This window comes from Mus caroli, unplaced genomic scaffold, assembly GCF_978045245.1.
Source record: "Mus caroli unplaced genomic scaffold, Mus_caroli_1 scaffold_17, whole genome shotgun sequence".
Lineage (NCBI taxonomy): Eukaryota > Metazoa > Chordata > Mammalia > Rodentia > Muridae > Mus > Mus caroli.
This window is the reverse complement of record NW_028227272.1, coordinates 42,445,017-42,465,790: the sequence shown is the minus strand read 5'-3', so window position 1 is coordinate 42,465,790 and position 20,774 is coordinate 42,445,017. Positions and strand designations below refer to the sequence as shown.

Sequence of the window (20,774 nt, the reverse complement as noted above, 5' to 3'; positions counted from 1 at the left end):
ACACTGAGAAAGCATACTTTCTTAGCAGAGTATCTGGATGTTCTGTCAAGTTAGCTGGATGCCCAAGGAAGTGGCCTTTATGATCATTTTTTTTCATGAGAAATTCACTTTGTTTTTAGTTAAACTAAGAAACACATGAAAGAGTTGGACTGATGACAGATTTCTCAGTATGCATGGAGGTTTGGGTCACCTTGAACCCAGATAAACTATTGCTAGAGAAACAGAAGCTGTTGAGAATTAAAAGCTGTGAGAAATCTTTGTTCTGCTTACCTGTAAAAGATGCTGGGAAAATTCAATAAAGTATGTAGTGGTGCACAGTTAGTCTGAATCCTTTATGCCCTGATTAATGTGACACTACTTTTGGGACCCCAACACACTAGACATTGACACTAATGCTCTTCTAAAAGAGAAGAAAATCACATATTTCTCCTTTAAGTATCTCAAGTCCTCACTCATGGCCTGTAAACATTAGGGATGCTTCTTCTTTCTGTGACACTTCCTACTGGGATGAAATGTAAAATGCAAATCCCAGGAGATAGAGACTAGTCAGAGATGCCCTGTATCCATTCTCAGTCCTGAATGCTACCCAGCCATTGCCCATTTTATATCTGTTGAACTACCCAAAGGGATTCTTCACAGAACACTTCTCCCTCCATTGAGACTAGTTCAAGTTACACATCTCTGGGAATGGAACACTGAGAGATACATTGTCGGTTTGTCCAACTGTCTGAAATTATGACGGAACACATTTTGACTTTGTGTTATTTTTAACCAGACTGAAGTTAACAGACTATGCTGACAAGGCTAACTTTTAAAAATCATTCCTACCAGAATGTGTTTGAACATACACTTCCCAAATGAGTAGAGATGTGAGAAGTTGTACTGTTTAGAGTAGAGTGGGTCATGGGAATAAGTGGGAAATGGACGTTCTTCCTTAGATTCTGTCTCAACAGGGACAAAATACCCCTAAGACTTTGGATCATGTTTGTCCAGGGCAAGTAAGCAAACATTTGTCTTCTCTATGACTGTATATGTTTTAGATCTTTCCTTTAATATCTTAAGCTGTTTACAGTAATCTAACCTGTTTCCCATTTTATGATGAAGCTTACATGCACTTAACCTAATAGCTCATATGCCACTCATGATAGGAATCCACTTCTTCCCTGTCTGTTAGCTCCTCGTTCCACCTAGGCTCATAATAGCAACTCCAGGAAAGAACTCATAGTTCTTGAATCATGTATGTATCCACTTGACCCATTTCTCATCTGTGGGTATACTCTCTGCTTTACAGCCCAGATAATAAATTTACAATTTCCCTATTGCTTTTCAGTGTCTTGTTCAATTCTCTGTCACCTATACAAAGAACTCAGTAATTGCCTCATGGAGGAACTCCAACGTTTTCCCTGGAACATAAATTTATGAAAAAAACTAGAGGATATGATAGCCAGGAAATTGAAAAATGTTACAATGTAGTTCAATTTAAAATAATTTCTGAACATTTTTTTCTAAGAATTTCACACCATGAGCACTGTATCTGCATAATTTTCTTTTCCCCTTTCTCACTCCAACTCCTCCTCTCTCCTCCCTTCCTCTTTTCTTCTTAAATTAATCCACTGTATCATTCTGAGTATCTGAAACTATAGAGTGCTCACTATGATGGACTCCAACTCACAGAGATCTGATGTTGCCTCCTGGGTGCTGAGGTTAAAGATGGTCAGCACCATACCTTGATAGAAAAATGTTTTTAAAAAATGAGGAAGGAGGTTTCTTACATTATTGCTGTGATGAAACACCACGAGCAGAAGCAACTTGGTGGAGGAAAGGGTTTATTTTATTCACAGTTTCATATAAGAGTTCAACATAGGGCTGGAGAGATGGCTCCATGGTTAAGAGCACTGACTGCTCTTTCCAGAGGACCTGAGTTCAATTCCCAGAAACCACATGGTGGCTCACAATCATCTGTAATGGGATCTGGGACCCTCTTCTGGTGTGTTTGAAAAGAATGTCAGTGTACTCATAAAATAAATAAATATTTTTTTAAAATTTAAACAAAGTTCATCATCAAAAGCAATAAGGGCAGGAACTTACACAGTGAAGAAACCTGGAGGCAGGAGCTGATGCAGAGGCCGTGGAGCGGCTCTGCCAACTGATTTGTTTCACATGGCTTGCTTACCTGGTTTCTTATAGACCTCAGGACCTCCAGCTCAAGGATGGAACCACTCACAATGGACTGGGCCCATTTTCTTTGATCACTAAAACAATTACAATAGGCAAACATTCCTGTTAATGAATAACCTTTTAACGGAACACTTTGTGATAGGGCATGAAACTCAGCCCCATTTGGAAGTTCATCTAGAAAAGGCGATGTTGTGATTGTTAGTGTGATTGTTAGTGAAGACTCTCACCCACAGATTCGATGGACTGTTCACTCCTTTGCATCCTCCATCTCTTAATGCTTCTTCTCTGTGCACAAGAATCAGGTAACTGTTTTCTTTCATGGATGTTTAGCTGGAAGTGAGTAGCAAATGAAGGCTATGTTATAGGACATGTACTTTTAGTTCAGTAGGTAAAGAGGAATGTACACTAGATTCTCTGAGTTAACTATATACCTATATAATCACACAACTGGCAAGTCATTTAATCTGAGCATATTTGAAACAGTGAGTATAGAGAATAGGAGAAGGGTGAGAATGAAGGCAGGAATACAGCTTCTGAGGTGTGCAAAATTTGCTCAAATTAGATAGTTTCCTTTGTATACGCTTTATGTAATGATAAAGGTAAAAGATGAGGTAGATGCAAAGGATCTTTTCACAGCACCCTTTGTCTTTGAATTATACCATTTTCACAGTCACGTATGCAGACATTTTAATGTTGAAAGACCTTTTCTTGTACATTAACACTTTTTTATTATATGGACAAGCCTATAAATAATTTGCTTTATGGATTTCTCCATTATTACAAGCTGAGCTATTATAAGAATTCAACAAACACTGTCGTAGTATTTTCTGCTTATTCTGACTGACTGAAATAACAGCGTTTATTCTATCAGCTTTCTTCACATTAAGGCAAACACTAGTTTCTTGAATTTAGGTGAGGGGTCTTGAAAGGTAGCTCAGTAGATAAGACTTAGAAGCACATAGCATTCTATATGAGAACTAACATCTGTTCCAAGAACCTACACCAAAAGACTCACAAGCAACTTAAATTCAGCTGAAAGGATCCAAAGGTCTCTTCTATCCTCTGTGGATACCTACAATCAAGGGCATGCATCCCCATCGCGAGCATAATTTAAAATCTATTTTACATATAGGATTCTGCTGGCATATATGTCTACACTGGGTGCATGCCATGTTTAAGGAGGGCAGAAGAGGGTATCATACTTTTTTTGTTTTTTCTTTTTTCTTTCTTTCTTGTTTCTTTCTTTCTTTCTTTCTTTCTTTCTTTCTTTCTTTCTTTCTTTCTTTCTTTCTTTCTTCCTTCCTTCCTTCCTTCCTTCCTTCCTTCCTTCCTTCCTTCCTTCCTTCCTTCCTTCTTTCTTTCTTTCTTTCTTTCTTTCTTTCTTTCTTTCTTTCTTTCTTTCTTTTGAGACAGGGTTTCTCTGTGTATCCCTGGCTGTCCTGGAACTCACTCTGTAGACCAGGCTGGCCTCAAGCTCAGATATCGACCTGCCTCTGCCTCCCAGTGCTGGGATTAAAGGTATGTACCACCACTGCCCAGCTTAATTAAAAATCTATAATACAAATCTAAAAAATAATTGAGGAGAGAAGACAAAAACTACCATAAACTGAAAAGAGGGGCTGAGATTTAATGACAGAGCTTCTGCTTAGCCTGAATAAAGTCTGGAGTTCAAACCCTAGCACCAATAAAAAATTAGAAGTGAAAATGCAAGATGATATGGATTTCTGTTGTGAAATAGCTCAGACTATAAATGAAAAGAGAATCTTGGAGCAAATTACAATGCGGAGCTAAGCAGCACAGAAACTGTTGAGTAAACTGTGTGTGATGGACAGCTTTACTGTTTGTTTGTTTGTTTGTTTGTTTTTACAGTTTGGGTTCTCATGTGTATTGTTTGGTCCTTTTCTGAATGCAAGGAACAAACTGCTTATGGAAGTTAAAATGTTTGTGGTGACAAATGACTGTCAGATGACCTCCTGTTCTCATTTTATTCAAGGCTGAGGCAGGTAACCTTACACCTATTTTTTTTTAATCAAAATGAGGTGCAGGACAAGAAAAAAATTAACAGGAGACCACAGTCTTACAAATCAGGCCAGGGAAAGCGTGAGCATAGAGCTGATTGATGAACGCAGGGTTTCTCTAACAAGAAGCTTGCCTCATGCCTTTGAGGGGTTCCTGATGCTTTTGTATGGTTTAGATTCACTGTATTTATTTTTAAAGTATTTGATACAAAGTTGCTTGTAATTTGATTGTGATGATAAAATGAGGGGAAGCTGTCATAAAATGGTTCAGGGTGTGTAGGGTTTTTGTTTTTGTTTTTGTTTTGTTTTAAGATTATTTATTTATGCATGTGAGTATGGTGTTGCTCTCTTCAGAAATATCAGAAGAGGGCATCGGATCCCATTACAGATGGTTGTGAGCCACCATGTGGTTTCAGGGAATGGAACTCAAAACCTCTGGAAGAGCAGTCAGTGCTCTTATAACTGCTGAGCCACTTCTCCAGCTCCATGGTTGAGTTTTTAACCTTTGTATTTAAACAAAGCAGAGACTATGGGATATGGATCGTGTTCTAGCAATATTCAGACTTCTTCCCTTGTAACCTCTATATCCTATTTCCCCATAGTATGGGTTTATTTTATCTATTGTTATCTTAAAAAAAAATAGATGGCCACTTGAGATTTATTAATTTCTTTTTTAATCTATTGATCAATTTAATCAATTTTTAGAGGAATTTACTATATCTCTAGGTGTCAAATTTCTAGCTATAACACATAAAGCATCTAAGAACATAGTTGAGCAAGTGTCCTTGTGTTATGATAGCACATCTTTTGGGTGCAGCAGGAGTGGTATAGATTGGTATTAAGGTAGAACTATTTCCAGTTTTCTGAGAAAGCACAGAATTGTTTTCCAAAGTGGTTGTACAAGTTTGCACATCCATCAGCAATAGATGAGAGTTCCCCTTGCTACATAACCTTGCCAGAATATGCTATCAATTGAATTTTTGATGTTTGCCATTTTGATAGCGATGTAAGATGGAATCTCAGAGTCATTTTGATTTGCATTTTTCTGATGACTAAGGATGTTGAACACTTCTTTATGCTTCTTAGCCATTTGAGATTCCTCTATTGAAAATTCTCTGTTTAGCTCTATACCCTATTTTTAATTTGATTATCTGGCTTTTTTACTGAGCTTAAGAAGCAACTGAAATGGTAATCATAAGGCAGAGAGACAAGTGTTATTAGAATACTCCACAGAACTATGTGACTATACATCTATATATCTCATAACAATGGATCTCATTCTCAGCGTCATCACAGATGATAAAAGCATAACAATTAAGAAATGGCTGTCCTGGTTGAGGGACAACATTTTGAATGTAATAAATAAAGTAATTAATTAAGAGAGAGAGAGAGAGAGAGAGAGAGAGAGAGAGAGAGAGAGAGAGAGAGAGAGAGAGAGAGAAACTAACTGTCCTGGGAGGAAACGTGACCCTCTTCTGCAACTTCACAAGTCTGGCAAATGTTTTGCAAATCACCTGGCAGAAAATCCAAGGCTCTTTGCCTCACAATATTGGCACTTACAGCCATACATATGGAGAAAAGATTCTCCCACCATATGTAAACAGGCTACAGTGTAAGACTCTGGAACGCAGCACCTTCTTCATGACTATCCAAGGAGTGACTTTTGAAGATGAAGCCTACTACAAGTGTCTGCTACAAGTGTCACTTATCCACAGGCAACTGTGGAAAACAAACCTGCCTTAACATTTTAAGAATATAACCCCTTCCTCACGGGTCTCATAATGGAGCCGTAGACATTGTAGAGTTATAGTTTTTAAGGCCATTGTACAGAGAAAGAAAGATAGTAAAATACTGAAGAAGAAGAAGAAGAAGAAGAAGAAGAAGAAGAAGAAGAAGAAGAAGAAGAAGAAGAAGAAGAAGAAGAAGAAGGGGAGGAGAAGGAGGAGGAGAAAGAAGAAGAAGGAGGAGGAGAAGGAGGAGAAAAGGAGAAGGAGAAGAATTGTTGATGAAGAATTCAAGTAACTTAGGGAGGACAAAAATAATGGAGGCCAATGGACATGGCGTGCTCAGGCAGCACCTTCTCTCACCTCACATAATCACTTTACATTATGCTGCACTGGTTTCAATTAAATGGGAGTGGGGGGCAGGAAGAGTATCAGATTGTAGTCATTAAGCCAAGGTGAAGATATGAGCAAAGAAAGAGGCAGCAGTCAAGAACCGAGAGAGGTAGAAACTAAGGGAACTCCAGTCTTCAAACAAGCAATGTGTCACAGTACTAGTGGGAACCTTAGAGTTCCTCAGTATGCCTCTGTAACTGTGAAGTGCTGAAGATATGTATAATATAATTTATAGATGCATGGAAGTTGAAACAGCAGTTAGTGAACAGAGAAAAAATATTGGAAGTTTTATAAGATGTATCAGGTTGGGATGCATTTTCAGCCTTTGTGTGTCATATAGAAATCGGGGGAAATGCCACCCTCTCACAGCAGAGAATTTGATATGACTTGCTTTTGTAGTAATTTTGCTTCCCTCTCTTTGCCTCAGCTGTATCTGAACTAGTAACTGAACTCCAGTCTGTTCCTGGCTCTGAAGATCTTCATAGCCTTCATTGTTCAGCTGTGGGAAAGCCTGCCCCTGGAATCTCTGTTTACCCTTCCCAAGTCACAGTGCAGGCACCACAAGAGTACTTTGCTCAGAACGCCAATGCTACAGTGACTGTCACTAAAATCTACAACATCTCTTTAAAAACTGCGAGGATCTTGGGTCTCCAGGACTTGGTTGTGTCCATGACTCACCCCGTAAGATATGAAGAGAAGGTAGTTGGTCCATCTGCCAGTTTATCAAGGAGGTAAGTAAGAGTGACAGTGAGGTTAAAGGGAGGCAGCTGGTGTGGGAAAAACAGCTTAGTCTGTAAAATGCTTGTCATGAAAGCACAGAACTCAAGTTTGATGCCCACATGAAAAGCCAGTTGTAGGTGTGTTTCCTTGTGATCTCAGTGCTGGTGAGGCAAGGACAGCCCAATCCCTGGGGCTCATAGCCTAGGCAGCCAAGCAATCAGTGACCCTCGGCTCTCAGTGAACGTCTCTAAGATAAAATAATGATGACAAAACCACAAGTCTGGCTGATATCTGGCTTTCGTGGCATATGAATTTACACAAACACTTGCATACAGGCAAATATGCACTTACTTATACACATACAGAAGCAGAGACATGCACACACATACACACACATGTTTGCAAGCATTCACTTACAAATGCAGATACAAGTGCACACATATACACACATGAGAGAGAGGAGAGATGCATATCTTTTTTAAAAGAATCCATCATTACAAGTATTTGTATAAATCAATTAGTTTTGAAGAAGGAAACCAACATAATGTACACATATGGTTAAGGAATCATACAAGGAAGATGGGTAGCACTCAGGAGGTAGAAGCACAAGGATCTCTGTGAGTTCAGGGCCAGCCTGGTCTAAGCAATGAGTACACCAGGACAGCAAAACGTATACAGTTAGAACCTGTCTCCAAAAAAGAAAACAAACACACAAATACTAAATTAAATTAAACAATGCTGACAGTTTCTACCCTAACCCAGTATGCTACCTTTTTTTAAAACAGATAATCTTTCATGTATATTGTCATTCATACTTTTTGTTTTTGTTTTCCTATATTTGAGTCTGCCAATGGCCATTTTTGTCACACACACACACACACAATGTTTGTGTGTGTATATATATATATATATATATACATATATATGTGTGTGTATGTACATATATATATAATTTCTTTCTATAACATGTTAATTCATAATCCATGTTAGGTAGTTTTTGTTCTTTTCATCAATTTGGTGACAGCCATTGGCTTTTCCTCATTCTGAATTTAATTTTATTTTCAAATTTATCTATCTATCTATCTATCTATCTATCTATCTATCTATCTATCTATTTACATTTCTCTATTTACTTTATATTCCAACCAGTTTCTCCTCCCTCCTCTCATCCCAGTCCCCCCACCCTGCACACCACCTTTTCCCTCTACTCATAAAAGGGATGGCCTCCCATGGATATTAATCAGCTTTGGCATATCAAGTTGCAGTAAGACAAGGATCATCTTTTCCTCTTGAGGTTAGACAGGCATTTCAGTAGGGAGAAAGTGTCATAAAGGCAGGCAACAGAGTCAAGGACAGTCCCTGCTTCAGCGGTTAGGTGTCCTTCATAAAGACCAAGCTACACAACTTTTACATATGTACTGAGGTGCTATGTCAGTCCTACACATGCTCCCTGGTTAGCAGTTCAGTCTCTGTGACTCAAGGTTCATTAATTTTGTTTTTGTTTTTGTGTTTTGTTTTTTGAGACAGGGTTTCTCTGTATAGCCCTAGCTGTCCTGGAACTCACTCTGTAGACCAGGCTGGCCTCGAACTCAGAAATCCGCCTGCCTCTGCCTCCCGAGTGCTGGGATTAAAGGCGTGCGCCACCACCGCCCAGCGGTTCATTAATTCTGAAAGTTGTCTTGTGGTGTCCTAGATACATTTGGCTACTACAATCCTTCTTCCCCCTCATCTATAGACTTCCCCAATCTCTGACTAATATTTGACTGTGGGTCTCTACATCTGTTTAAATCAGTTGCTGTATGAAAGCTTCTTTGATTATGCTAGGCTCCTGTCTGCAAGTATAACAGTGTCAGGGATGGGCTCCATCTCATGGCATGGATCTCAATCTAGACAAGCCATTCATTGGCCCCTCCCTCATTATCTGCTCTGTCTTTATCCCTGCACATTTTTTAGTCTAGAAAAATTGTAGGTCAAATGTTTTGTGGTTGGGTTCCTGTCCAAATCCTTCTACTGGAAGTTTTGCCTGGTTACAAGAGATAGCCTGTTCAGGCTCTATAACTCCCATTTCAAAGAGTCTTATCTGGAGTCACCCACATACATTCCTTGGAAATTCATTGCCCTAGGTTTCTAACTTGTATCAGAGATGCCGCCCCATTCCACTTGTCTCTTCCAGTAATCTCTTCCTCCATCCTTCCCCAACTTTGGATTCTTTTTCAATAATCAAGTGTCATCCTGTTCCCATACCCAACCTCATCCAGTGCTCTTCCCCAATCCACCCATGATGTCTATTCATTCTATTTTTTATTCTCAGTGAAATTTGTGTGGCTCCATGTACACTTCAGTCTTCATTGTTAAGTAGATTTTTGGGGGTCCATGGGTTATATCATGTTTGTCTTTCTGGGTCTGGGTTACCTCCCTCTGAAAGATCTTTTCTAGTTCCATCCATTTGCTTGTAAGTTTCATGATGTCGCTGTTTTTAATAGCCGAGTAATAATACACCATTGTGTAAATGTTCCACATTTTCTTTATCCATTCTCTAGTTGAGGGGCTTTGAAATGTTTTCAGTTTCTGGCTATTACAAAACAAAAAAAAACCTGAAAAAAATGGGGCAGGGGTGGGGGGAGCTGGAGAGATGGCTCAGCAATTAAGAGCACTGATTGCTCTTCCAGAGGTCCTGAGTTCAATTTTAGAAATTCCCACATGGTGGCTCACAACCATCTGGCAAGGGATCTGATGCCCTCTTCTGGTGTATCTGTAAACATCTACAGTGCATATATATAATAAATCTTTTTAAAAAAATCTGCGATGAACATAGTTGAGTGTCTTGTGGTATGTGGAAGATTGTTTGGGTATATGCTCAGAAGTGGCATATCTGGGCATTGGGATAGAACTATTCCCAATTCTTTTAAGGAAGTGCCATAGTTGTACAAGTTTGCACTCCCACCAGCAACAAAGGAGTGCTCCTCTTGCTCCACATCCATCAGCTATCACTTGTGTTTTTGTTCTTAGCCATTCTGATGGGTGTATGGTGGAATCTGAGTCCCTTTAATTTGCAATTTCATGATGGCTAAGGATGTCAAACAATCCTTTAACTGCTTCTTGGCACATCTATACCAAATTTAAAAAAAAAAATGGGTTATTTGGTTTGCTGATGTCTAGTTTCCTGCGTTATTTATATATTTTGAGTATCAGACCTCTGTTGGATGTGGGGTTGGTCAAGGTCTTTTCTCATCCTATAGGCTGCCATTTTGTCCTTTTGTCACCGTTCTTTGCTTTATAGAAGCTTTTCAGTTTTATGAGGTTCCACTTACTGATTCTTATTCTTAGTACCTGAGCTATTAGTGTTATGTTCAGGAATTGATCTTCTGTGCCCATGTTCAGGAATTGATCTTCTGTGCCCGAGCATTCAAGAGTATTCCCCACTTTCTCTTCTATCACATTTACTGTGTTGGGTTTTAGGTTGAGATCTTTGATCCACATGGATGGACTTGAGTTTTGTGCAGGATGATAGACATACATCTATATGCATTCTTGGACATATAGAAGTAGCACAAGTTAGACCAGCAGAATTTGCTGAAGATGCTTTCTTTTTCCCATGGTATGGTTTGGATTCTTTGTCAAAATCCAGTACAGAGGAACGCCAGGGCCAAAACGTGGGAGTGGGTGGGTAGGGGAGTGGGGAGGGGGGAGTGTATTGGGGACTTTTTGGATAGTATTGGAAATGTAAATGAGGAAAATACCTAATTAAAAAAAATCCAGTGTCATAGGTGTGTAGATTTACTTCTGCATTAGACCAGCACCATTTGCTGAAGATGTTTTCTTTTTTCCATTGTATAGTTTCATATTCTTTGTTAAGAGTCAAGTGTCATAGATATATAGATTTACTTCTGCATTTTTAAATTGATTCCATGGATAAACACGTCTGTTGTTAGGCCAATGCCAAGTGGTTTTTACTGCAGTTGTAATACAGCTTGTATGTACAATTGTAGTACAGCTTGAAATCAGGGATTGGAATACCTCCAGAAGTTCTTTTCATGTAAAAGTTTGTTTTAGCTCTCCTGCATTTTTTTCAACATGAAGTTGTGTATTGTCCTTTCAACATCCATAAAGAATTTTGTTGGAATGTTGATGATAATTGCATTGAATAAGTAGATTGATTTATGTAAGATAGCAGTTTTTACTATGTTAATCCTAGAGATTCATGGGCAGGGGAATTCTTTCCATCTTCATATGACCTCTTTAATTTTTTTCTTCAAAAATTTTGAAGTTCTTCCATATAGGCCTTTTGTTTGCTTGGTTAGAGTCACACCAAGATATTACATATTATTTGTGGCTATTGTCAAGGGTGTTGCTTCCCTAGTTTATTTCTCAGCCTCTTAGTCACTTCTATATAGGAAGATTAGTGATTTTTTTTGGTTGTTTTAATTTTGTTTCTAGCCACATAGTTGAAGGTATTTATCTGATGTGGGATTTCACTAGTACAATCATTGGAGTCACCTATGTATGCTGTCATACCATCTGTGAATAGAGATATGTAGACATCTTCCTTTGCAATTTTTATCCCCATGATCTCCTTTAGTTGTCTTATTGCTCTAGCTAGAAATGGAATCACTGTATTGAACAGATATGAGAGAGTGGACTGCCTTGAATTGTCCTCAATTTTAGTGGATTTGCTTTAAGTTCCTCTCTAACTTAAATTTAATTTGATGTTGGCTATCAGCTTGCTATATATTGGGGTTATTGTGTTCAGGAATGCAGCTTATATCCCTGATCTCTACAGGACTTTTATCATGAAAGGTTGTTGGGTTTTGTCAAAGCCATTTTTAGAATCAAATGAGATTATTGGGTGGGTTTTTTCCCCTTCTGTTGGTTTATATGGTGAATTCTATTGATTTTTGTATGTTGAATGACCGCTGCATCTCTGAAATAAATCCTACTTGATCATGGTGATTCATCTTTTTGATTAAAGGATTTAGTTTGAGAGTAGTTCATTGAGTATTTTTACATTAACGTTCATGAGGCAATTGATATGAAATTCTCTTCCTTGGTTGAGTCTTTGTGTAGTTTAGGATCAGAGTGACAGTAGCCTCATAACAGTAAACTTGGCAATGGTTCTTCTGTGTTAGTTTTGTGGAATAATTTTCACACTATTGATATTACTTTTTAAAAAGTTTGATATTTTTCTGTGCTAATACCATCTGGCCTTGGGCTTTTGTTGAAAATTTTTCATGATTACTTCTATTTCTTTTTTTTTCAATTTTTTATTAGATATTTTCTTCATTTATATTTCAAACGCTATCCCGAAAGTCCTTTATACCCTTTATACCCTTTGTTCTCTGGTTAAGTCTTATAAAGAGAAGTTTGAACAAGCATAACAAACTTAGAAAGGAAAAATATAAAATATATGGTTCGAGTATTAAAGGGGTACCAGGAAGTGAAATGGAGCAAAATCCTGTGTTCTAGGAGATAACAAATTAAGGGAGTGGGACCTTGGGGCAAGATCTTACCCAGGTAAATTTAGATCCAGGCATGGTGGTACACACCGTTAATTCCAGGAGACAAGCATACTGATCTCTGTGTTTAAGGTCAATCTACAGAGCAAGACACGAGATAGCCAAGCTTAGGCAGTGAAGGATGTGGAAAACAGAAAGCCAGTGACAATGTAACAGTATAAGCTGGTCATGTTCTTGTTCCTGCAAGCATCAGAACTCCACAGCTTCAGCCATGTGGCTCTGGATCCAGAGTTAAGAATGGAATGAACTCAACAAGTCAATGGCCTTTCTCTACACAAAGAATAAACAGGCTGAGAAAGAAATTAGGGAAACAACACCCTTCTCAATAGTCACAAATAATATAAAATACCTTGGCATGACTCTAACTAAGGAAGTGAAAGATCTGTATGATAAGAACTTCAAGTCTCTGAAGAAAGAAATTAAGATCTCAGAAGATGGAAAGATCTCCCATGCTTATGGATTGGCAGGATCAACATTGTAAAAATGGCTATCTTGCTAAAAGCAATCTACAGATTCAATGCAATCCCCATCAAAATTCCAACTCAATTCTTCAAGGAATTAGAAAGAGCAATCTGCAAATTCATCTGGAATAACAAAAATCCTAGGATAGCAAAAACTCTTCTCAAGGATAAAAGAACCTCTGGTGGAATCACCATGCCTGACCTAAAACTGTACTACAGAGCAAATATGATAAAAACTGCATGGTACTGGTATAGCTACAGACAAGTAGACCAATGGAATAGAATTGAAGACCCAGAAATGAACCCACACACCTATGGTCACTTGATCTTCGACAAGGGAGCTAAAACCATCCAGTGGAAAAAAAGACAGCATTTTCAACAAATGGTGCTGGCACAACTGGTGGTTATCATGTAGAAGAATGTGAATTGATCCATTCCTATCTCCTTGTACTAAAGTCAAATATAAGTGGATCAAGGAACTCCACATAAAACCAGAGACACTGAAACTTATAGAGGAGAAAGTGGGGAAAAGCCTCAAAGATATGTGCACAGGGGAAAAATTCCCGAATAGAATAGCAATGGCTTGTGCTGTAAGATTGAGAATTGACAAATGGGACCTCATGAAACTACAAAGCTTCTGTAAGGCAAAAGACACCGTCAATAAGACAAAAAGGCCACCAACACATTGAGAAAGGATCTTTACCTATCCTAAATCAGATAGGGGACTAATATCCAAAATATATATAAAGAACTCAAAAAGGTGGACTGCAGAAAATCAAATAACCCCATTAAAACATGGGGCTCAGAGCTAAACAAAGACTTCTCACCTGAGGAATACCGAATGGCAGAGAAGCACCTGAAAAAATGTTCAACATCCTTAATCATCAGGGAAATGCAAATCAAAACAACCCTGAGATTCCACCTCACACCAGTCAGAATGGCTAAGATCAAAAATTCAGGTGACAGCAGATGCTGGCGAGAATGTGGAGAAAGAGGAACACTCCTTCATTGTTGGTGGGATTGCAAGCTGGTACAACCACTCTGGAAATCAGTTTGGCGGTTCCTCAGAAAATTGGACATAATACTACCAGAGGATCCAGCAATACCTCTCCTGGGCATATATCCAGAAGATGTTCCAACCGGTAAGAAGGACACATGCTCCACTATGTTCATAGCAGCCCTATTTATAATAGCCAGAAGCTGGAAAGAACCCAGATGCCCCTCAACAGAGGAATGGATACAGAAAATGTGGTACATTTACACAATGGAGTACTACTAAGCTATTAAAAGGAATGAATTTATGAAATTCCTAGGCAAATGGATGGATCTGGAGGGCATCATCCTGAGTGAGGTAACATATTTACAAAGGAACTCACACAATATGTACTCACTGATAAGTGGATATTAGCCCAAAAACTTAGGATACCCAAGATATAAGATACAATTTGTTAAATGCATGAAACTCAAGAAGAACGAAGACCAAAGTGTGGACACTGTGCCCCTTCTTGGAATTCGGAACAAAACACCCATGGAAAGAGTTACAGAGATAAAGTTTGGAGCTGTGAAGAAAGGATGGACCATCTAAAGACTGCCATATCCAGGGATCCATCCCATAATCAGCTTCCAAACGCTGACACCATTGCATACACTAGCAAGATTTTGCTGAAAGGACCCAGATATAGCTGTCTCTTGTGAGACAATGCCGGGCCTAGCAAACACAGAAGTGGATGCCCACAGTCAGCTATTGGATGGATCACAGGGCCCCCAATGGAGGAGCTAGAGAAAGTACCCAAGGAGCTAAAGGGAACTGCAACCCCATAGGTGGAACATTATTATGAACTAACCAGTACCCCAGAGCTCTTGACTCTAGCTGCATTTGTATCAAAAGATGGCCTAGTCGGCCATCACTGGAAAGAGAGGCCCATTGGACTTGCCAACTTTATATGCTCCAGTACAGGGGAATGCCAGGGCCAAGGGGTGGGGGTGGGTGGGTGGGGGACTGGGGGGCGAGTATATTGGGGACTTTTTGGATAGCATTGGAAATGTAATTGAGGAAAATACCTAATTAAAAAAAAAGGAAAAAAAAAGAATGGAATGAACTACTGGGACAATTGATGCTAGTTAGCTGGAGCTAAGAAATTAGCAGTGATTAAGAAGAGATCAGCATCATTGACGTGTAATCTTCTAGGAAGTATTTTCTGGGAGCACAGAGAAGCTGTGTTTCAGAGATAGCCAAGGTTATTCCTCATGCTGGGACTGGACTTGGTAATATGTAAGAATCACCCAGGTGGTACTGCTTTTGAAGGCATGACCGTGTCTTGAAGAACAGCTGAGACTTGGCACTGTGAGAAGTCATGGAAGGCCACTGGAAAAGGTATAGCCTCAGCTGTAGTTGATGGCCCAGGACTGAAGGAGTCATGCAAAGGATTTGAGGATTGGCACCATGAAGAGAGCCTATGAGAGACTATTGGTGAAGCCTAGTTGGAGTGGAACACCCCAGTGTATTGGAGATGTCAGTACCATGGGATGATCACCAAGAACAGAAGCCATAGTGGAGTGGATCAACCTGAGCTTAGAGTGCTACAGAAGGAAGAGGTGGAGAAGGGATGCCAGCCCTTAGGAGGAGCCTAAAAGATCAAGTGGAATCCCAGACACTGAAACAAGAAGCTGTAACATTGAAATTGCCTTGGGGACTCAAAGATGCTAAAGATGCCAGAGCCATGGGATACATGCTGAGGAAAACTTTTTATAGGTCGTGGAACCAGCCCCGGGAGAAAGCAGTTGTTGCAGTCAACAAAGGTGAAAAGGGAGTGGAGATCTGAAGACTGCTTTGACATCGGCCATGGAGGTGCAGAGTTTGGAGTTTGCCCAGCTGGTTTCCTGTCTTTCTTTGGGGATTACAGTTAAGCGATTGGATGAATCTCAGAAGAACTTTGGACTTTTAATACTGTTGAGACTGCTATAGACCATCAGGACTTTGAAAGTTGGACTAAATGCAGTTTGCATTATACTATGTTTAAGTATGGCCCCCCATAGACTCATGTGTTTGAACAAGTCTATGGCAGCCAGGGAGTGGGATGCCATGGTTTGTATATTCTTGGACCAGGGAGGGGCACCATTTGAAGGTGTGGCCTTGCTAGAATAGGTGTGACCTGGTTGGAGTAGGTGTGTCACTGTGGGTGTGAGCTTAAGACTCTCACCCTAGTGCTTGGAAGTCAGTCTTCCACCAGCAGCCTTTGGATGAAGATGTAGAACTCTCAGCTCTGCCTGCGCCATGCCTGCCTGCATACTGCCATGCTCCCACCTTGATGATAATGGTCTGAACCTTTGAACCTGTAAGCTAGCCCCAATTAAATGTTGTTTTTATAAGACTTGCCTTGGTCATGGTGTCTGTTCACAGCAGTAAAATCCTAACTAAGACAGCAGGAATCAAACAAAAGCAAGATGAATCCTATGAAGACTTTATTGCTAGATTGGAAGAACCACTAGGCAGGATGCTTCCTCCCTCTGAGGGCTCTGACATATTATTAAAATAACTTGCATGGAAAAATACCAACACTCTCTGCCAGGAACTAATTAGACCAATCAGAAAAACAGAGACTGTGCAAGATTACATTAAAGCATGTATAGATGCCTCGCCAGCAGTGGTCCAAGGTCTGGCCTATGCTCCAGCAATGCAAGGGCAACATTTTAGCGCCTATGTTCAGAACTTAAATGGAGGAAGAAACCAAAAGGTTTCATGCTTTTCTTGTGGCCAGCAGGGACATATGATCTGTGACTGTAAAAAAGAAGAGCAGACGTCAAAAAATAAAAATAAGAAAAACCAACCTCTGGGATTATGTCCTCAGTGCAAGAAAGGAAAGCATTGGAGAGATAAATGTAAATCAAAATTTCATACGGATGGAACCCCTCTGAAAGATGAGGAGACAAAAAGCATTTTGAGGGGCATGCCCTTTGCCCTGAAATAAAGAAAAAAGAAAAAGAAAAAATAAAAAAAAAGGCAAGAAAGGGAGACAGAAGCAGGTAAAAGTAAACTGATTCCTCTGGCCCATCTGAAGCTTACCCAGAGCAACACAGGGAAGTTCAGGATTAGATCTTTCTGTAGACAAAGATTATATACTCTCTCTTTATGAGGGAGTACAATTAGTAGATACATGATTTAAAGGGCCACTATCATCTGGCACCTTTGGTCTTATAATAGGGAGAAGTTCAAATTATAAGAAAAATTTCTGAAGTACTTTTTGGAATAATTGACTCAGACTTCCAGGGAGAGGTAAAAATTATGATTAGGCCATTAAAAGAAACAATACAAATACATAAAAGCCAACAGGTAGCTCAGATAATAATACTCCCTTATATACAACTCCTCAATCCAATATTAAAACATACTAGAGAGGATAAAGGGTTTGGCTCCACAGAGGTGGCAGTTTGGACTCAGGAAATTACTAGACAAAGACCCTTAAAAACTATACTAGTAGCAGGAAAAAGTATCCAAGGATTATTGGACACAGGAGCCAATAGGTATTGCATTGCAGGAAAAGACTGGCTTTGGCCATGGCCTCTAGTTCATACAACCTCTACTCTGGTGGAATTAGGGCTAGCTTCCAATGTAGCTCAAAGTTCAAAAATCCTGACATGGGAATGTGAAGATAAAGTAGGTACTTTTCAACCTTACATTATTTCCTCTCTGCCATTCTCCTTATGGGGAAGAGATATCTTAGGGGAAATGAAAATAAAATTAACCACAGATGAAAAATAGAGTGAGCAGCATTTTTATAGGGGCTGCTTATGAATTATATAAGATAAAATAAATAAAATTTATTGGATAAAATTTCATGGATCAGTGATGAGCCTGTGTGGCTGAATTAGTGTCCCCTAACTCAGGAAAAGATATAGGCTTTAGAACAATTAGTAGAAGAACAGCTGCAATGAGGACATATTGAAGAATCTAACAGTCCATGGAGTACTCCTGTGTTTGTCATTAAGAAAAAAATCAGGTAAATGGAGGCTCTTACAAGATCTTAGGGTTGTTAATAAGACAATGCATGATATGGAAGCTTTACAGCCAGAACTCCCATCCTCAGTAACTGTTCCAGGGGGTTATTATGTTATAGTTATAGATTTAAAGGATTGCTTTTTTACTATAAAATTACAACCAGAAGACACACAAAGATTTGCTTTCAGCATCCCCTCTGTCAATTTTCAAAGGCCATTTCAAAGGTATCAATGGAAGGTTCTCCCCCAAGGTATGAAGAACAGTCCTACTCTTTGTGAGAAATTTGTGGATCAAGCTTTAAGATCCATTAGGGCTAAGTATAAAAAGGCTTTATTTTACATTATATGGATGATATTCTTATAGCAGAAAGAACAAAGGATTTAACTGAATTAATTTTGAAAAATATGATTGCGGTATTAACCCAACATGGACTAATTATTGCCCCTGATAAAACTCAACATAACAGGCCAATAAATTATTTGGGAAAAACAATTCATAATGAATATATCATATCTCAAAAATTGCAACTCAGGATTGATAAATTAAAAACACTTAATGATTTTCAAAAATTATTGGGAAATATTAATTGGATTAGACCTTATTTAAAAATTAGCACAGGACAGTTGCATCATTTATTTGAAATTCTTTTTTATTTTCTGGTTTTTCGAGACAGGGTTTCTCTGTATAGCCCTGGCTGTCCTGGAACTCACTTTGTAGATCAAGCTGGCCTTGAACTCAAAAATTCCCCTGCCTCTGCTTCCCAAGTGCTGGAATTAAAGGCATGCACCACCACACCCCCGGCTTATTTAAAATTCTTAAAGGAAATCCTGATCCTAAGTCTAAGAGACAGCTTACAAAAGAAGCCTTAAAACAACTAGAATTGATAGAACAAAAGATACAAGATAAATAATTTAAAAATAAATTATTTAAAACCATGGTTTCCTTTATACTTAAAACATCTTGCACCCCTACAGCATGTTTATGACAAGAAGGTATACTAGAATGGATTTATCTCCCTCATACTCAAGTAAAAATGATATTTTCTTATCCTTTTATGTGTAGTCAATTAATTATTAAAGGGAGGATAAGATCTAGGGAATTATTTGGCAAAGAAATGCATGAAATTGTTATTCCCTACAATAAAGAGCAATTGGAGTATTTACTTCAAACTGCGGATGATTGGGGAATAGCATTAACTCATTATATGGGACAAACTGAATATCAGGTACCTCAACATCCTATAGTAAAGTTTGTAGAAGAAACAGAAATAATCTTGCCTTCTAAAATAGCACTGGAGCCTATTTATGATGCCCTCATGGTATTTACAGATGGGCCATCTAATGGAACCTCAGTTGTTTATATAAAAGGTAGACCTGTAATTATTAAAAAGGCAAAGGAAACTTCTGCACAGCAGGTAAAAATTATTGCAATTATTACTGCCCTTGAACACATACCTGAAGAGTTTAACCTTTATATATATTCAAAATATGTAGTTCATTTATTTCCTGATATAGAGACAGCTTTGATATCTGGAAATTCCAAAATTATATCACTCTTGCTTCAGTTGCAAAATATAATTCAATCAAGAAAAAGAAAAAAAATTTATAGGACATATCAGAGGACATACTGGCCTGCCAGGTCCATTGGATTCAGGAAATGCTATGGCAGATTTATTAATGAAGGACCACAAGATTGCTAGTATGGTTGAACAAGCATTGGAAAGTCATACTTTCCATCATCAGAGTGCATTGGCCTTGAGCAGGGTGTTCAATTTGACACTAGATCAGGCTAGACAAATTGTGAAGGATTGTAAACATTGTCCTGATGCATATCATTCATTAAAAATGGGAGTTAATCCAAGGGGCCTTAAACCTTAAGCTTTGTGGCAAATGGATGTAACTCATATCCCAGAATTTGGAAAGTTGCCCTGTGTACATGTTATTGTAGATACCTATTCTTGTGTGGTTATGGATACTGCTAGAACTGGAGAAGCCATGAAAGATGTCATACAACATCTTATTATGTGCTTCTCCTCCTTAGGTGTGCCAAAAAGAACTAAAACTGATAATGCTCCAGCTTATACTTCTCAAGCTTTTTCAAAGTTTTGCATTCAATGGGGCATAGAACATACAACAGGAATTCCATATAACCCCCCAGGTCAGGCTATCATAGAAAAGACTCAACAAAATCTTAAGGTACAACTTCAGAGATTAAAATCTAGTGGTCACTACTACTCACCTCATCAATTATTATGCCATGTTTTATTTACTATTAATCACCTTAATACAGATGATAAAGGCTTTACCCATATGCAAAAGCATTGGGCTCCTCTACAACAGACTGTTACTCCTTTAGTAAGGTGGAAGGATCTTTTAACAGACACCTGGAAAGGGCAGATGTGTTAATCACCTCGGGAAGAGGATATGCATGTGTTTTTCCACAGAATGCAGAGACCCCACTCTGGATCCCAGACAGACTTATTTGACCCTTACACCAGAAAAAGTCTTTTGAGAACCCAGAAGAAAAAGAAGGCAAAAGAAGAAATGAAGGCAGCTCCTTCATTTTCTTCATTACTTCTCTTTTAGGCTTTAGTGCTTTAATAGCCATTCTTACTTCAGTTACAGTCTCAACAGTCGCCTTAGTCTCAGATATGAAGTCTGCACATTTTGTTGATGACTTTAACAAAAATGTCTCTTTAACACTTGCAAGGCAATGAATTATAGATAAGAAAATAAAAGTAAAACTTGAAGCTTTAGAGGATGTAGTTTTGG

At 38.7% G+C, this 20,774-nt stretch overlaps 1 pseudogene; it reads left to right on the top strand.

Annotated features, from left to right (window-relative positions):
* Positions 1-5,651: 5,651 nt before the first annotated feature.
* On the top strand, positions 5,652-9,577 carry LOC147000647 (OX-2 membrane glycoprotein-like; annotated as a pseudogene).
* Positions 9,578-20,774: the final 11,197 nt, after the last annotated feature.